Source organism: Mchenga conophoros, linkage group LG7 (assembly GCF_057382185.1).
Source record: "Mchenga conophoros isolate Kocher_MC1m ecotype Shallow Benthic linkage group LG7, M_conophoros_male_GT1.1, whole genome shotgun sequence".
NCBI lineage: Eukaryota > Metazoa > Chordata > Actinopteri > Cichliformes > Cichlidae > Mchenga > Mchenga conophoros.
In genome coordinates this window covers 24,757,396-24,773,100 of record NC_140532.1, presented here as the reverse complement: position 1 = coordinate 24,773,100, position 15,705 = coordinate 24,757,396, and the positions used below count along the sequence as shown (strand labels likewise).

General features: G+C 39.8%; 1 protein-coding gene across 2 annotated transcripts in view; it reads right to left on the bottom strand.

Moving 5' to 3' along the window:
• met (MET proto-oncogene, receptor tyrosine kinase) overlaps positions 1-15,705 on the bottom strand; it is a 68,052-nt gene that overhangs the window by 48,948 nt on the left and 3,399 nt on the right. The window lies entirely within an intron of this gene.

The following is a 15,705-nucleotide window of genomic DNA, read 5'->3' as shown; positions in this document are numbered from 1 at the left end:
AGGCTGTGCACTGCTGGAGAACTCATTTAACCAAAAAAATTTAAGTTGCCCGAGAGTTAGCTGACAACTCCACACAGAGGAAAACGACAGTGTGGTAAGTGACAATGAGGTAATGTATTGTTTTTACACTATTCTAACTCACTATATATAGTACAAAATTACATTTCATGAACGCATTTCAGAGGCCATGCCACGCTCAGTTCATGACAATTTTTGATCCTTTGATGCGAAAGTCACTCTTATAATGAAGAAAGGGGAAAGATGGCTTGATTGTTGTCTTTATTTATCTAATATGCCAAACAAATCACCTCCTGTCCTGACTAAACTAAAAATTCTCACACAACACAGGCAGGAGGATATCATTTTCTCTGCTCAGCCAAGATAATGAAAACAAATCTTATTGTTTCATGGAAATGCTGAAAGTGTTTGTAAGCTACTCTTCCTCTACTATTCTCCATTAGCTGTCCCTGAGCTAAATGTTGCTCCTCATCCCCCTTTAATTCTTCTGTCCACTAACTGCCTTCCTCTCTTTTTTCTGTTTCCTTTAGTTCCCTCCACACACACAGATTCAGTTCATTCTAAATAATCTGCTGGTGTGTGTGTGTGTGTGTGTATGGTTGTGTGTGTTTTCTCCAACAAAGGAACAATGCAGCTTCCAGTCTCTCAGCCCTAGTAAATCACCTTAACTGTCTGAAACCTGGCCGGATGAATAATTATCCTGTCTCCTCTCCCTCCAGTCAAAGACTAAAATATAATCTCAGAAAACACGGCGAGGGATGATTTTTCACCTCTGTGAGACAGAGCAACTTCTTCTCCAGCATGAATCAACATATTTCTCTCCTCTTCTTCTTGGGGATTTGCACAATTCAAAATAAGGAGCAGGATGATGGACTGCTGAGTTTGAAGACTGGGAGCCAAAATATACTTTTTCTTCTCACTGACAATGTCTTTGATTCCACCTCTCCCGAAAGGCAATGGCACATTCTTCAGATGAGCTTTCCAGAGTTGACCTTCAAATATACGTTTTGGTCAGACTGACACAGTAGCTTCAATTACAGTAAAAAAAGGGAGATTAAAAGGGAAGCAGAGGGATCGACTTCTTAATACATTCTTGAATTCACACATACAGAAGGAGGAGGTTTTGCAATTGCTGTACGAGACCAATTTCTATAGTATTTCAGTAACAGATGGGTCGTTTTTCCCCATGCGTGACTGATATTAGGTATTGTTCCATACAGCTCTTGTCCTAGGTGTTTCATAAAAGCTTTGGATATTGGAGATACTTAACACCATATAAACTTAGGCTTTTCATGCTTGGTTTGCATTTTGTGCATGAAACATCATGTCAAACACTAACTAGACTAATCCTTTACCCTTTGACTTTTATTTGTTAAGTACTACTACAGTTTTATTGGTAGCTTATTATTCACTGCCAAAACTCCTATTCATTCAAATGGTCCACCCCCATGTTCAGAGGCTCTGGTCTCATCAGTGAGGTCTACCCCACAGTTTGTAAAGCAATGCTTTAACTAGAATCCCTGCCCACATGTCACTTTGTACTAGGGCTGCCACAAACGATTATTTTGACAGTCGACTAGTCACCGATTATTTCTGCGATTAGTCGACTAATCAGATCATGCATCCATTGGACGTAAAACATACAGCTTACTGCACCAGCATGCATCTATATAACTATCATTAGCTTACAGCTTGAAGTGTTTAAGGTATGTGCTAACTAAAAATAAAGACAAGATGATAGTTTATTAAATTTTAATGACATTTGCAGATTGTTTCGGTGGAGTTTAATAAACTCCTTGCTATCTAAAATATAACAGGACACCGGAGTAGATTCTCGAGCATCTCACACTTCTGATAATCAGTTGTCAGCTGTGTAAAAACTATAACTTTATTTCTCAGCCAAACCGATTTACTCAGGAACAAATAAAATACTAAAAAAGCCAAATAATATCATTTTTAAGTTATCTAAGTGACTTATATTACATGTTTAACCTGAGTAGCGAAAGACAGCGGTGGGTTTGAAAACAATTTTCCTGGAGTCCGGTGTTCTCACGGGCTCTATTGAGCCTTGAACCCCGGCTAGCTAACGAGCTAGTGGGTAACAGACGTCTCCGAAAACGCTGGAGCGCTTTTGAAAATATGTGTTGTCTTGATGAACTGAGCAGATATTTGAGGTTTACACAGCTACATTCTCGCCTGAAAATATGTTAAACTTTATTTTGTGACCCAAAAAGAATAATAAGAGTAATATTAAAACTAACTAGCTGCTGCCATTGTTGGAAACTGCGCTGGTCCGCGCTATGAATTCTGGGACACAGCTTCTTCTTCGGGGTTTAACGGCAGCTGGCATCCTTGTACATGCAGTGCTGCCATCTTCTGTTTCAGTCCGTTATTACACTCTTAAATACTACTACTTATTCCTGCGTCTTTTGGGATCTTACAAACCTTCAAATGACGCGTCGACTATTAAATTAGTCGACTAATCACGATTTTAATAGTCAACGTAATCGTGATTAGTCGACTAATCGTGGAAGCCCTACTTTGTACTTGACAGTTGGTCGCTAGGGGACATTTCAGGCTCCAGTTGCACAGGTAATCCTCTTCCATTTACACCACCGTGTCATATGCTAGTCAGCAGGAATCACTAACCTCAAAGTTTAGATTCATTAAATGTGATTATCCCCCACTAGCCAACAGTTACGCCCCCTGTAACTGCTACAGTATCTCAGTGATTTTCACTGACGTTACCTGGTCTTTGATAGCCATAGTATGATAGTCTCTTCCTTTGTGAATGTCCCTAGCACCCTAGCACACTATACTAGTGTCCCATCTTGGCTGTGAGGAGATTTCACAAGTAAAGTTCCCTTGAGGAGAATAGTTACAAAATAGACATTTTTCACAGATAATGTAACTTTTTTTCAGATGGTGTAACCACTAGAATCAAAACTGAGACACATATCTCAAAACCAAGAGAAATAAACTGAAACCATCAGAAAGTCTGGGTGCCTTTGCAGAAAATATGTATTTGTTAACCTTTGTCTAAATGCACTCATCATTTTATATAGCCCCCAAAGAAAATAGGGCAAGAAGTATAATGTGGGTGCATATAGATGTGAACAACTCCAAACACCCTGTCCTAATACTAGCTGACGGCGCTGTAAGTCAATGAGGAATGACAAAAGTTAATTTTAGGGTGTAAATGAGCACCACATTGCTTTTTGCTTTTTCAGCCTTGATATTAGTCACTCAAGACATTATTTTAGAGCATTAACGTCTTTCTGAGATCACATCGATCTTGAAGCTGACAGCCGAGTGGAACGATTGGTCGTATTTACTGAAGCAGCTGCCATTTCTACATGTGCTCTTAATTACAGGCATAAATACGCATGAAGGAGAGGCTGATTTATTGTCGAGATTTTTTCAGGGAGATTCGAGGAGCGCTAATCATCTACTTACATTATTTTATTAGCATTAGCGTTACCCTTTCCCACTGATTACTTCAGTCAGAGAGGCAGGCTTAAAAACAGCTTCACTGAAAATGTCAAAATATCAAGCACTTTATGCTGAGAAGGCCAACATCGGCTTTGAAGCAGGGATATGCACACAAGATTTAAAGTGACAAGTTATTCAGCCAAATATCTTTTTTTTTTCCTGAAATTCCTCCTCCCAGCAGTCTGGAATAATCAAATCCATCCACCGGTGCAGACACTTGGCAGAATCTTCACAGTGAAGACTTCACTGTGAACCGAAATTTCCAAAAACGGCTCCTGCGCCCTTCTTGCTACCATGTAAAGCTCAGAACATTCTTAGCTACAAGTGCCTCTCTCTGCTTCTCATCTTTTTTCAGATTTCAGAGGTGAACTTCCATCTTACAGGCAGCAGGACTTACACACATATGTGGAAAAGAAACAGCAGCTGGAGAGCTGCAGCCCAACAGCAGCCGTTGAGGAGAAGCCTGATAACCGAGTCACAAGCGTTGAGGAGCAGCCTGATAACCTTAGGTTGTAAACAACACCAGCCTGTGCTCCCGCAGCAAGACAGCTTATCAGCTGAGGGTCAACATAAGGTCTGCACACGCAGGCCTCCTCAACTCAGTGTGGTCTTGAATGAGCTAAGATCACTTGCACTATAGTGCTGGCAGACACACTGTGCTTCTACACACAGAGATTTCAGATCAGCCTCAGCTGAAGAGGACCAAACAAACGCAACTAAATCTGAAATGGCTTTTATTGCTCAGCTGCATGGCCTTTCATATTTGCGTCTTTTCTCCAAGTGACAGAAAAGCAAATATAGAACTCCAGCTGCTTTCGTGATAAAAAGACAAAATATAATCAAGAAATCCCATGAAAACACACACAAAACCTCGTCAAAAAAACCCTGAAAACAGGCGCTTTACTTTATGGATGCAGATCTTTGTGAAGTCACCATAAAATATTTCATAGCTTGTCGTGACAGCTTGCAGGTGGCAGCCATTTGTGCAGTTGAGACACAAGACTGCATGACAAAGCAAACAAAAGAAATATTAGCATTGCGTCTGTCCTCAGAGAGCAGCCCTTGAACACAACAATGCAGCATTGTGCTACTTTTCTCACTTGTAAAAGTCCTGGAAGTTGGCATCAAACTTTGCAGAGTTGCTCAACCCTCCTTTTCACCGCCTTGCACAAATAAAGATCTTCAGGGATCAGGTTTGGAAAGCCAGAAATTGTTAATGGAGGATCCGAGTAAGACTGTGCCATGATGACGGCTTGGTTCCATGTTTAACTTTGAAAATTAAGATGTAGGTGTATGATGCAGCCTAGCAAACACAATGCTTGTCTGACTCGCATGCAAACTGGTAATCAGATTGTTCCCTAAGCAATAAAACCATTTATTGAGTCAAATTTGCAGGCATAATGAAGAATAATTCTATATTCACAAACTAAATATAGCAAATTGTTGTTTTGGGAAATAACTTATTGTTTTTTTTTGTTTTTTTTAAGAGTCCTTAAACTAAAATGATCAAAACAATCTTGGAAGGCTCCAGCTGTGTACAGAGCGTGGCTTTTAACTGTAAAACACAGTATTCATTTCCAAGAAAAGCTACTCAGCCCTCAGGTGTGAGCTTACCCACTTCCCGCTAAATGATTCAAACCATGATCCCTGATGAGGAAGGTGAGATCAAAGCCTGCAAAGACAATATCTGCGGTGTCCCAGGGATTGGCAAGATACCTTTTCTGTTTGTGGTGCATTGTTCAGGGGCACAGCAGGGGGATAAAAGCCATACAAGTGTGCAGACAGTGAGATGGAGGGGAGGGTTTGTTCTCCGACCTCCTCCATTACTTGAGTACACATTCTGGCATAATCCCTTGCTTGCATTGTGTGCGGATTACTGGTTGAATGGAATGGAGAAGGATCAGTCCTAATGTGTGGTGAGACCTTCCTGTTGAATGACATGGTGTCACTTCTGTTAATGTTTTATTTGTAATTGGGAAATGTTTAAAATACAGTTCCCCTCTGTTTCATTTGGGCTGAGTGAAAAATCACAAAACCAATATCTGCAAAGCTTGAGAGCCACAATTTATATCCAGTGACAATATGCATCTTTTTTCTTTTCTTTTTTTTGCAGGACTGAAGTCCACACAGGGCAAAGGAGATGACTCCACGGGTCGTGATTTCACTTTGGTTTGACTCTTTTGAGCTATCATGCATTTAGAGGTAGAAAAGCCTCAGTTTTTACAATGGGCCTTTATGGTATCAAGGAGCTCATCAACCAGACTCGAATCAGAAAGAAAGAAAATCTACACACACTGCCTTTTTCCAATATCTTCAGAAATAAGGAGATGAGGTAAAATTGTATTTTTGTCCTTCCAGTTTAATGTGGCTGCAGGCCTGCCACGATCATTTGCTGCTCCAGTGAACTTTGCGATTATGAGCTTTTCAAAGGGGGAGACAGACCTTATGACAAAGCCCGAAGGACCCAGAGTCAAGGAAGTAAGAGTGATCTGGGGTCGAGGTGAGGCCACTGCTCAGGACAGGCTTTTGGTCCTTTATTTCGAGCACGAGGGAAGCGGGGGGGTGCTCCTGACAGACACATACCTTATTTCATTTCAGAGCAGGATATCACTATGTGGTGACATAGACGAGTAGTAGGCATGCAGCTGATTAGGAAATAGCTTGGAGGCCTTGATTCACAAGCTCCACGGAGCAAAACGCCTCCATATTTGACATTAAACAAGTGTATCATAAATGGCTTCTGGCACTGCTGGCAAGTGTCTCCATGCTGGTAAAGGAAGCATTTAAAAAAAATCAGATTGGAGATGAAAGACTCAGTGGCATGGCATATGAGGAAAGTATCTAATTTGCATCACCGTGTCAAAACAGAAATATGACATGAGTGTGACAGTGATCACCAATGATTGGTTGGAAAAACAAAGAATTTGTTCAGAATTATATCAGTGAACCGCAGAAAAAGATGTTTTCAAAAATAACCATTAAAAAAAAAAAATACTGGTTTCGCAGTTGGGTTTATTTAAACATCAACATCTGAAAATGGTCATCAAATTGTTTTAAAAAGCGCACAAAAGAAAGAAAAACACTCCACAGATTCTTTCTCGTCACTGAAAACAGTGTCACATGCAAACTGGTCATTGCAAATTCATGCCGTGCCTCCAAACAAAATTAGAAATGTTTAAAGTCTTAAATTAAAGTGCAGACTGTAAAATTTCCAAAGATACCATATATGTCTTCCTGAAAGTTAAAATGATGCATAAGGCATGTAGAATATTTCCATTTGATAGCATGTTTACAGAAAACGTATAAATGTGTGCTTAAAAAGAAAAAACTTGTAAACGTCTCCAAGTGTAATCATCCTTGAGATTAAAGGAAGAGTTAAAGTTCACACTGCTGTTCAAGAAGAAATAACATGAATTTAACAACTCTAAAATAAAATAGAGAAAATAAAATAAGTTAAGGGGTTAAATTGCTTGTTTCATCCCCGTTGTAGTTAGCAATAAAAATCCTAACAGCTGTGGCCTAATTTTACCACTGTTTGGCTGATGTTTGGCTGGTGGTAATTTCCTACCTTGCTTATTGAAAGACAGCTTGCAGGCATCAACCGTTTGCATATTTACTACACCCGTCTTTATCTAGGGAACAAAGATAAGGTATCCATACAAAAGACTATGCAAAAACAATTTACGCACTCTTCCATCAAAACAAGAAACTGAACTCCTGGTTTAATAATTAACAATTTGGATTCAAACTAAACATTAACACTGACTGAATGTGGAATCATGTGGAAAATTGCCTGGAAATGCCTGCAGACGTGAACAGGCTCACAATGACCCACCACCGCTGCAAGCGTTGGAAAAAGAAAAAAAAAGGCAAACTTTTGCACAACAGTTTTATCTTTAACAAGCAAAAAAACTGAAAGAAAATAAAAAAAGATTCTGTAAGGTGACCGTTAGTCACGTATTGGTCAAAAATTAATGATTCACAGTAGCAGCACAACTTGTCGTGATTGGCACAACTCCAAGGTGAGGTTAATTTGAGGGTAAAACTTTGGAAACCAAGACATCGGATACATGTTTTTTTTCCTGAGTGGGTGCTGACCAAGCCTCTCCTTTTGAAGAGGGGACCTGTCCCAACATGGCTGTCAGGTGATGCAATGCCCTTCTGAGAATGGAGGAATACAGAGCTGCCAGCTCTTACCGCCTCACAGCAAGTCAGAATGTTTTGCTCTAGGGCATGAAGAATTTCCCAAGATGTCATGGTACACAAAAAGTACTTTACATGGGTTGAACATTATTATGGATTCACCCTTATAGCCAAATGAACATCTTGACTATCAGCAAATTGCTTGATTATTTTCTCTATTTTTCTTTTTGCCCATAGATCAGAGTTTCACACAGACTTTGAAATCAATAAAATATATGATTTTCTCATTTTTGAGCAGCTGGAATCACTCAAAGGATAGTTGATGATTTAGTTTCTGTCCCTACAATTATCACTGAATCATATATGTGCATATCCTATTTTCTGTTCATTTTTACGCTGCTGTGTTCAGTTGATCCGTTAACAAACCTAACCTATTTCGCCAGCTCTGCTTTTTATTTACCTGGTGTCCAGACACGCACAAAAGCTCTGCGTTAACATATGTAAAGAGATAGATGCAACTTACTGGAACACAGCTCTGATCTTATCGTTCTCACAATCACTCATGCAATGTCTTCTTTATCAAAACACTGGCCTACGAGCAGTAAAAAGAGAGCGACAGGACAGGACAAGAACTTGCTATTTTCATTCTTTTGTCGATTCTTGTACACAGACGGAGACGCACCCGCTTGCTGTGAGCAGCGGCGGGTTCTGCACCCAACTGAGCAATGGCACGAACAGGCCCGGACATGTGAACACAATCTGTGGCATGAGTGGTAACGCAGAATGTGTAAAGGATGGAGGTGCATGTGCCACAAACCAAAAGTAACATAAACATACAGACTCATCAGATACCACAAAAATGTAAGATCATTTCCTTTTATCATATCATCCATCAATTCTTTTTATTCAGAATCACTGGGTGTGAGTATCCAAGCCTGTTGTTCTGTCAAAGGGGAACAATTCACACCTAAGTCCACACTTATGCCAATTTAGAATTGCCAGTTAGCCTACTGTGCATGTCTTTGGATTGTGGGAGGAAAATGGAGCGCTGTGAGAAAACCCATGCACATTTGTCTGTACTCTGTAATTCTGTTACCGCCACTTCTCTCTACTCTGTATATGCGGGCACCTGTTACATGTCTGTCTATCCTGGAAGTGAAATGGAAAATTCTTTAAGAGCTAAATCCACCATAGCTTGTGAAGAAAACAGTCACTGATAATGCATTTTCTGGCTGCCATTAGTGGTAAATGTTTAGGTATTGTTCAAGTGTCATGGTGTATTAGGTCAACCCTATGGCCAAATGTTTAGGGCACATACCACTGGAGTAAAATCTCATCACAGCCAGATGGAGTCGATCCAGCCAACAGGCCTTTACTGCATGTCACTCCCCTACGTGCTCTCCCCACATTTCCTGTTCATCACCACTGTCCTCTGTGAATAAAAGTAAAAATTCCTCCCAACACACATGCAAAAAAACAAACAAAACAACAACAACTAAGTGACTTCATTAAATGATGACTATAATGTCCTTTGCTTTAATAAAGCCTGCTGTTTCCACATCTGTTTCATGCATATGTTTAAATGAACAAAAACCAGCTTAGTGATGTCATAAGCAGGTTTGGGCATGTGGGGCTGAAAATCATGACATTCACTGCAGAACCCAGTGAATCAGCAGCACCACTGAGAGATTTGCAGCAATAAGTCCATCTATTGTCTGACAGCTGTGGATCTAATCACCTGAAACTCTCATTAGGTCAGTGGAAAAGTACAAAAAAAAAAATCTATGAAACATCTGGGACACGTAAAGTGAAGATTGATTTCTCAGTAATTGCTGTCACATTAGATACATTACATTTCTTATGTGTCTTGGTATTTTCTTGACATAATGCATTTTACAGTTTCATACACATTTGTTCCCCCCCCCAATACTTAAACCTCTCTGTGTTTTTACAAGCTGTGAATAAATAAAGGTTACCCACTTACTTTGTTGGGGACACAATTCAGCTACATCCAGTTTGTTTTGTAGTTTTCAGGCACATTTTTTCAAAAAAGACAAGTCTAATGAAATTACCTGTGTAGGTCATGTGAGTTATTAGTGTTTTTTTATAGTTACACTTTTATAGTTATACTATGTTAACCTTTATTTGTAAAATAAAGTAACAACCTCATAAGTGTAGGTGCAAAAAGTAGAAGAAATAGAGTTTTTAATGATTAAAAACTGAGGCAATAAGGAACAAAACACTTTCCAGCAGTGTTTGTGTTCCATATTTTAATGAGGTAGCTGTTACAGTACGTACTCAGTGTTGTATACAAAAATTTTATCTGCAAATATAATGAAATTATATCTCATCTAGCAACTAAATACCTGTGAATTCCTGAAACCACATAAAATGACGTTTACTATTTTATAATCAGACACATAACAAAATATCACTGGGTGAGTATCTGTAGCAGCTTGTTTGCCAGTTGTTTTTTTTCTTCAAGCCACCACTTAAAACCTGTTCATTTAAACAAGAAGCTTAATTAAAATGATCGTCGGTCAAAACTGTCTCCCTCCTGGAATTATATTACTCGCACTATAATCAATCAGGCCCAAAATTCAATTTAAAAGCAATCAGCCTTTGGTGGGTTTTCTCAGATCAATGGTAATCCGATGATAATTTTGACCCCGAATGTGGCTGTTCTTTATTTCTAGTCTCAAGTGTTTCTGCTCCCTCAGTAGACTTAAGGAAAGGCTCAAAAATCCCTGCCACGGGCCTGCACACTACATTACCCCAGAAAATGGCTTCGCGTGTCTTTTTCAAAAGCAATACTGTCAGGACACAGCACATTCTGGGGGCCGGATCAATAGTTTAAAGAGTGCTTTTGATATTCGTGAATTTCTCTCAGAGGTGGAGGACAAGTGAAATATAAAATCTGACTAATCAAATTCAATCGCTGAGCTGAGATTACATTTTAGCATATGTGTTTAGAAGATAATTAGTTAAAAGAATGAGACTGGATGATTAAGCACTCAAAAACCTGTTTGGATTTAGCATGCACACAAATTCTAATCGTATTTATTTCAATTTTGAAGAAATTCATGGATTCATTAGCAGTTACCTGTTGATAATTAGGAGTTTTTAATTGCTCTATACAACCTCAATAGATCTAATTTATTATAAACTAATATTAAAGTAAATAGAAGTTGCTCCTGGTTGCTCAGTTGTTTCATGATTAACATTATCTATTATTTTTTCAGTTTTATGGCTTTCATGCAACTGAGAGGAGCGTGCAGACAGAAATAAGCCTGCAGAAATAATTAAAAAGCAGATTTTTTCTGTCACAAAGACAGCTGAAAAGAGGGCCACTCATCATTACAACATTTATCATATCTTGCTGCCTGAAATGGAGTTAAGAGGCACGTCTGAGCTGACAACCAGCACTTAAAAACTTCAAACATGCTCTTACACTGAGCTTTCAACCTCATCCAGATCCCTATTGGGAGTCTTCCATCAGAAACACACAGTTTGGTGGAGCAACTGACAAAAATAACCTCTTGTGTGCCTAAGTATGAATCCTCCAAATGTCTGCAGCTCATGAATTTATGGCTGTGCTTAACTCTCACAAACCTCCTGATAACAGAGTCTACCTGCCATATGCCACTGAATATAGGTCATAAATCTATTAAGGGGAGCCATGACTCTACGCCATACTTAAAGCACGAGCATCAGGTGGACAGTTGTTCGATAGCCTTTTGTTGTTACAGCTTGTTTCTTAACCTGGCAGCCGAGGACACGAGGACTGTCAGCAATAAAAGAGAAATTCAAAAGTAAAAGCTCTTTTGGCAGCAGCAATTCGGCACTTGAACTGCTGCATTTGTGCAACTCTAGTTTCAAACTTTGAGATACTTTGAAACCCCAGATTTTTTTTTGCAGACGAATGAAACAAAGTCAACAGTGGCTGCATGTCTGTGTCAGGATACCAAATAAGGAGCAGTGAGCAAAAACAGTTGCAAAAGAAAGAACGAGGCGCAGTTTTTAAAATCAACTTTTAAATCAAAATGTGTGCACTGCAGTGAATGACAAAGAGACAACAGAAGGAGTCCTCTGATAATTACACAGCACGGAGATGCTCCTGTACCTCCAGCAAAAACTGATGTCACCCTGTAATCAACTGAGTCAAGAGGAAAGAATGTCTAATAATGGAATAGTGCACTCTCACTCAGTGATCAAAACAGCAGTTTTTATGGAGCCTGTCAAGGAGAGGAAACAGACAATTGCTGTTTGTGGTTTCAGGAGAGAAAAGGGTATGCTCGGTGTTTGCCATCTGATAAATGCGTCTCCTTTTCAAGAAGTTTGGAGCCGAAGTAGATTGAGGTGGGAGCTGTTTGATTTGCAACAGGAAGATTTTTGTTTTGATCCCGCGCACAGTAGCTCAACAAACTTTGTGAGCTTACAGCAGATAAATGGTTCAGGATCCAAATGTATTCACTGTTAAGCAGCGGGGGAAAAAAAAAAAAAAAAATCACATCTGTTCAGCAGTGATGCACAGAGCAACAAGGTCTGGTCTGTGGTTTGTTTTGAGTTCTCCATTTTTAAACTCCCCCCTCCCGCCCCGCTCTCTCCCAATGGGAGTCCTGTTTTTACAATGACACAAACTTTAAAAGCGCATCTTCTAATTTTTAAACACCAATGCACTTTTGCAAATTTGCGCTCATCATGATGAAACTGTTTTGCCGTGGATGCATTTTGCACTTTCCCACAGGTGCCGGTAACAGGTGGGGGTCAGGGCAAGCAGGGCAGAGACACTGCCAGTGTGGCTGGCCGCCACAGCGGGTTTAGAGGATCATCTTCCACCCAGCTGCTGATGCCCTGTTATCCCCCAGCCATTCATCACAGCTCACTGAGAGTCAGATATGCACTGCCCTCAAATCCCCCCCGCCCCCCCACCATCCCTTGCTCCCAGCATTCCTCACTTTCCCCTGTGGATCTCTGCTGCTGATAGCTGTCAGGACTGCACTGATGTACACAAACACCCACCCACCACGTATGTGCATGTATTCGTAAAGCTGCTTTCAATCTCCTTTCAACCACGTGTCACTCTTCATGTCTGTCTGTAAGGTCCCATCAAAAAAAAAAAAAAAAGAAAAGAAAAAAAAATCACCACATTCAGAACTAAAAGATCAGACCGCAGATTGGCAAGATACAGCTTTGCAGATTTTGATCACTTGTAGCACATTGGAGGAATGTTTTATGAATTACATTTCTGCTCATTTCGCATCTGCTGATGCAGTGGAACAGTGAACATTTAATGAACATTTAGTCGAGGTAATGTGTCCAGAAAAGAACGAATCCATCAGAAAAAAAGACCTGCAGAAGAAAACTGATACACAGCAAGAAAAGTTTGTATACGTGTCAGCAGGATGAGGTTGAATTTGCATGCATTAGGACATGTACTCACACCTTTTAGAGCAATAAATATATAATACTACACACACTTTGTGCAATTACTAATGATCTGATCATCTGCCTCATTGGTGAGCTCCTCATCCCATGGATAGACACCAAACTCTGCAGTCTTAGAATTCAACTAGTGATGGTATTCTTGTTCTTCTCTGCAGCCTTGCTGCACGATGTGTACCAGCACATGACACAGTTCTCCATCAGTTGTATGTTTTGGTTCAAATGGCAGTCCAATGGATCTTTAGACCAAAAGAACAACTGTTGGCACCTGCAGTTTACAAACCTAGAGCTGGAGATACTCTGACCACAGAACAAAAGACTCTCTAAATGACTAGGGATGCACTGATCCGGATCAGTTATCCTTCTTTGATGAGCTGAATCGGATATTGGTGATAACAAGCTACGGCCGATACATTCAGTTGTCTCCTGTTTCCTTCTCACGGAGCAGGAGATGGAAGGCTAGCAACTTAGCACTGACTGAATCTTTTTAAATGAGAGCAAGGTGATTGTTCAAAACTAAATTGCAATTCTTAAAGTCTGTGTGAGGGAAATGGAATGGAATAAGTATGTAGACTATTCAAAACAGTTCTGCAAACATGCCATTTCTAAAGGTTCATTAAATAGGATTGTTAAGCCATAAGCATGCAAGCAATGGCAAAAGCTGAATGTAAACAAATCTTTGCTCATGAGGATTACACTATATTGCAGACTTGTTGTTTACTGGAACGGGTTATGCATTTCAAGCTAATTTAAACTGTCTGTTTATTGATTTTTATTTTGTACAAGAAGGACACTTAGAAAGATAGAGAAAATGTCTAAAACACAGCAGCCTAGTATGCAAAAGTCACTCACTGGAGTACACAGTCTATAACAAAAAGGATCAATTGTGCAAACCTCATCAATCAGAAATGCTTTTTAACCCCAGATATGGTGCATGGTTGTGGTTTGCAGTCAAGCGGCAATAAACGTTGCTACTATGAAGGCTAATCCAACGATTTTAAAGCCAATTCGTGACACAAAAACAGCCTCTGTAGTAACACACACGCCCAGTGTTTTGACAGCAGTTTTCCTCTGGAGTGTGTTGGCTGTTTCCACTTGACTCTCTCATTACTCCTGTGTGTGCTTGCCCTTTGACAACCTATTCACTGCATAATATATCGAGGTAATCCAGTGCCTGACTGGTGATATACAGTACTGACTGATGCCGAGGTTAAGTAAAGATGAAGTCACGGAGGGGCAAGCTCTAGTACACATATTGACAGGCCCTTTGTCAGAGTGGTCAGCAGTTAACTTCATGTCGTTATTGATCAGGTGATTCAGCCGATTGATTGGGCCATTGCTGATAGATCAGAGGACAGAGGCGAAGCAGAAAAGATGACCAGCTTCAACAATTTTGCAACAGCAATGGAGGAGGGGGGACTTCTCTAGCATATTAGCTACAGCTGACTTTCAGATTTAATTCAGAGATTCTTCCACATCAGATTAAAGTAAAGAAATTTTAAGAAACCAAAAAAATCCATTAGCCACAACATTAAAACACTAAGCAGTTAGTTAAGTAACTACTGCTACTCATCTCGTTACAATGCAGTCTTATGCTGGAACCTGGGCTCCCATTATGGGGATGTTATTCTGACTTGCACCCACCTAAAAATTGCTGCTGAGCAAACCATCTCCTAACTTGACAACTGCACTCTCTGACAGTAGCAGCCTCTCTGAGCAGGAAATTTGCTTAACCACCAAAACCTTCTCAGTATTGACTTGAAGAACAGAGCAAAGGGCCCACAACATCAGGCAGATGTTTTTAAATGTTGATCCAATCAACATACAATGAAAATGTAATTTTATTTAATACTTCGGTCCTTTTCAGTGACTGAAACTATAAACTCTCTCACGGAAAGATCCACACTGATCTTTTGCTGTTCAACATTTTCTGTTTCTTTCTTATTTTTGCTTATTTTAGAAAATGATATTTCATTAGCATATGAAAAGCATATCATGAGTTGGACAGATTGGGCAAGAACATTTGGTGATTTTGGCATAAAAACAATCTACATGGCTGTTCTTTCGCTCCAAATGTGGAATGAGTCTTTTGAGATGACAACAAGCTGTACAGTCTTTATCTAATATGTACGTTAACAACTTCAAATTAAAGTTGAAGGTCAGGACTTTTTGGCTCCTTGTCATTCTATAATTTCATGTTCAGTGTGCTGGATTACTGAGCCACAACAATGCGAGAATTGCCCCTGACCAACAGACTGCACTGTACACCCCTAAAAACAGGTGCCAGAGGTCAAAGTTATGTTTCAATGTCTTGCTCAAGGGAACTTAGACGAGCACAAAGTAGATACAATGCCTGTGTGAACCTGAGACCACCCAGTAACTTACAGTCTCTACGTCCAACAAACTAAATGGGATTTAGTCTAACAGGTAAAGTCTATAATTCCAAAAGATTAAAATCAGACATCTTTGTAAAACTTCACTGGAACACTTCTAAAACTTCCTTCAGGAAAACTCACTCTAGTCATAAAAAGTGCCATAAAAATACATGTGAATGCAGCGATAGTCATTGCAGACTTGTACTGGAACATAACTGCAAGAACGATTATA